We start from the raw sequence: 4,185 nt of genomic DNA, 5'->3' as shown, positions 1-4,185 counted from the left end.
AGGAAGACAAATGCATATCAAGGATGAAGAGTGGGGCCCCACGTAAGGCTTTGTATACAGTGGAAGGGCCTTGGTCTTTCTCCTGACAATAACAGAAACCCTTTGAAAGGGTTTAGGCAGGAACAGTCATATTATTTCAGTGTGCAAAGACCATTTTGGTGCAGCATGAAGTACAATTTGGAGAACAGCCAGAGGCATGCAAGGAAATTAATAAGGCAACTATTCCAGTGACCTGGGTGGGAGCCGATGGTGGCCTGCAGTGGACAGGTTGCAGTGGCCTTACAGAGACCTGGAGAGTCATAGGTCACTGAATTGATGACTAAGCGCAGAGAGATAAGCATAGTGACAGGTATGAGAGGAGGTGGGCTGAGGGTATGGGAAGCCAGAGGAGGTTTGTAGGAACTGCACCACAGAAAGGTATCCAAAAAAATGCCTCTTGAATGAAGTCACAAACGAAACATGCTTTATTGGACAAAACCAGAAATGGATGGAATTCTAGGGTGTGGGGGAAGCTTGAGAAAGGACAGAGGCTGAAATGTGTGGCGAAGCCAGATCAAAGGCGGGAAGAGCCCTTAGAGGTTTCCGCTGGAGGTGTAGAGGGGTAAGGCTAGAGCTGGTAGGTTTACGTGGTTCCCTTAGCAGGCGTGAGAAGAAGAGAGGAACTGGACAGAAACCTCGGAGCAGAACACTGGAAGCTTCTTGCCTAGAAGGATCTAAGGGCTTATCCATACTATGATCCCCGAATATTAACTAAACTGATCTCAAAACTCAACTTTTAAGCCATTTTCCTCATCCTCTTCCTCCTCTGTCTCCTTTTTCTTTTCCCTCCATATTCTCTTCCACCTGCTTCTTCCTTCCTCCTCCTCCTTGCTAGCAAACCTTGTTTTTTATAAGGGACCCAGTCACAGCTGGTCTAAGACAATCAGAGCAAATCCATGGTCTTTCCAGGGATTGGCCTAGAGATGGACGTGTGACTCAGTCCTGACCTGAGTTGTCAGGGCAGGCTGACAAAAGAGTGCTCAGAATGAAGGAGTGAAAGAAGAGGAGAAGGCCAGGTCCTTGATGACACAGAAGGAAGGTGACCAGCATGGGACCAGGCTTTCTGAAAAGTAAACCCTGAATGCCCTTTTAGTTTAAGCTGGTTTACTACAGTAATACCCTCTTATCTGTGGTTTCACTTTCCATGGCCCAAAAATATTACATAGAAAATTCCAGAAATAAACAATCCTTCAGTTTTAAATTGCATGCCATTCTGAGTAGCAGAGGAAATCTCCTGCCAACCTGCTCTGTCCCACCAGGGGCATGAATCCGTCCTTTGTCCAGCAGATCCGCTGTATGGGCTACGCACTTCCTACCTACTTAGCAGCCGGCTGGGGTATCGGATTGACTGTCACAGAAGCGCAGTGGTTGTGCTCAAGTCACCCTTATTTTACTCAATAATGACCCCAAAGTGTAAGAGTAGTGTTGTTGGCATATTGTTATAATTGCTCTATTTTATTATTAGTTATTGTTGTTAATCTGTTACTGTGCCTAATTTATAAATTAAACTTTATTACAGATATGTACAAGGGTACTTCAAAAAGTTCATGGAAAGATACTTATTATCTTTCAATACTGTTTTTCCATGAACTTTCTGAAGTCCCCCTGTATGTATATGAAAAAACAGTATATATAATGTTCAGTACTATCTGAGTCTTGAGGCATCCACTAGGGGTCTTGGAATGTATCCCTGGATGGAAAGGAGGGACCACTGTAGTGGATTTTTGTTGTTGTTCATGTTCTTTTGATCTGAAAGCATTTCTAACAGATGTAATACCTGCCTGTTCACAGTTTCTTATACAAACCCCATTTTTTGTTGACTTTTCACTATATCCATTCTGATTTCACTGCCAAGAGATCCTTTACCAAATCTTCACATATCCCAAATCAACCCAACTTTGAAGTCCCTTTTTAGTGTCACTTCCTTTACCAAGTTTTCTCTTTTCCTCCCAGTCCTAAGGAATTACTCCCCCCTTCTCATCCCTCAAACATCCATATCACTTTCTGCAAATCCCTTTGGCCACTTAAAATATAAGTATTTATGCACATGTCCTATGTCCCTTGCCAGACCTTAATTTACATGACGGTAAAATCCATGTCCAAATTATTTTCATTTCCCAGCGCTTAATAAAATGTTCTGTCTATAATAGGTGCTTTGCCATAGTAGGTGCTTATGGAATGAGTGACTTAAAATATCTTAAAATGTTTCTATATAAATGAGGCTAGTAATAGAGAAAAATGAATAACATAATATATAGGAGACTTATAATAAGAAAGAAAATCCCTAGTAGAGGAATCAAAGTTAGAGGAATTGCTGTTAATAGGAATTTCAGAAACAGCTTCACAGCAAATGGCACATTCCTGGAATTTTGGACCCGAATAACATAATATATAGGAGACTTATAATAAGAAAGAAAATCCCTAGTAGAGGAATCAAAGTCAGAGGAATTGCTGTTAATAGGAATTTCAGAAACAGCTTCACAGCAAATGGCACATTCCTGGAATTTTGGACCCATCTCTCATGGTACTTTAGTGATCACAGTCCACTCCTGGCACTTGGATGATTATGGTGTTTAGAGGTAAGGAAGCAACCACTGCTGCATTTCATTAATAGCCCATAGATCAGAAATACCAAACCCAAGGCTGTTTTTGTTTAGCCAAGGACATGCAGCATTGGCAATAATGGCAGGAAGAATATAGAGCACAGCCATATGCGGCGGTGGTGGGTAAGGTCAGGAACAGCAGGGGCCATGGGTCTCACTGGATGGGACCATTCCTGGACAGAGGGTACTGAGGGTGGTCAAAGCTATCGTGAGACAGCAAAACAGGGACTGGGGTGCTAATGACAAAGCGAGGTGAAGGACAAGAAGAAACATCTCTATAAGTGCCTTCCTCAGCCCTTGACAAAGCTTTGATCGACAAAGACCCCTGCACTCTCCTCTCCTACTCTCTTTGATCGATGTCCTTACACATTCAGCTCATGCTGATCTTGCACGCATTGGAGTGTATTCCTTTAATTATCCTCCAGTTTTTCTGGGTATTTTGGCTCTCCAAGTAAGATTGTAGGCTAGCCCCTGTAGAAAAAGCCATCTCCTCACTAAAGATGAACAGAGATGAATATACTCTGAGGAAGCATAGATAACTGTGGAGAGAAGTCAGTGGGTTCCAGAATGACCCTTCTTTAAAAACCTGTGGAATTGTGAAGGGGCACAAAGTGGGCATTGCAGTACTGAAAACTGTAATGTTGTTTCTTGATCTGGGTGTTTATTACACAGGAGCATTTGCTTTTAAAATTGTAAATGCACTACACACTTGCAATGAGTGTGTGTTTCTGTAGGTATGTTACACTTCAATAAATTTTAACTTAAAAAAACCTGAAAAAATCATGCTGAAATATCAATATTATAAAATAAGACCCATAATAAAACCCACATGAACTCAAGGACCCGCCTGAGTTGAGGACAGTGAGGGACAAGATCGCCATCTTTATAAGAAATTGATTATATCATCTTGAAAAAACACTTCAGAGCTGGCCATGCATTTCAAAACACATTGTTTTATTGGGTCCTCCCAGAAAGTCAAGCAGGCAAACCAAGGAGGCACATCTAACTGGTCCCCAGCAAACGAGGGTCTTGGCAAACAGAAGCCACAGCCTAATGTGACAGTGGATGGGGCTTTTGTGATATGCAACAGTGGGAGACTGGTGGCTGTGACTTGGTTTCAGTGAGCTAGAAAATAAAATGAAGATCCAAAACATGATGAACAGGGTGGAGGGAAAAGGGGCAAGAATGGATGTGAAGTGAAGGGCTGAAATTTGGGAACCTGCTAAAACTGAGCAAAATGTGTTAGGTTGTGAAGGCTTGGCCTGGAGCTACTCAGGCCCCACTTCCTCCTCCTTCTGCTTCCTCTCCACATTTGCAAGGAGGCTTCACCACTCTCTAATCGGATTTTCCATGGTTTGCACAAATGTACTTTCTCCCAAGCCCAGCACACAACTTTCAATGGCTATTTAGGGAATGGGGCACATAAAGTATTATTTCCTACAAGTGATAATATATTATCTTCCCCTAGGAAGCCCAATCACTAAGTTTGATGGATGTCTGTCTCAGCTGAGCCTGAAAAACAACACACCAAGGTGTTTTTCAG

The sequence above is a fragment of the Galeopterus variegatus genome, unplaced genomic scaffold, assembly GCF_000696425.1.
Source record: "Galeopterus variegatus unplaced genomic scaffold, G_variegatus-3.0.2 Scaffold1398, whole genome shotgun sequence".
Lineage (NCBI taxonomy): Eukaryota > Metazoa > Chordata > Mammalia > Dermoptera > Cynocephalidae > Galeopterus > Galeopterus variegatus.
Note: the sequence above shows the minus strand (reverse complement) of the source record.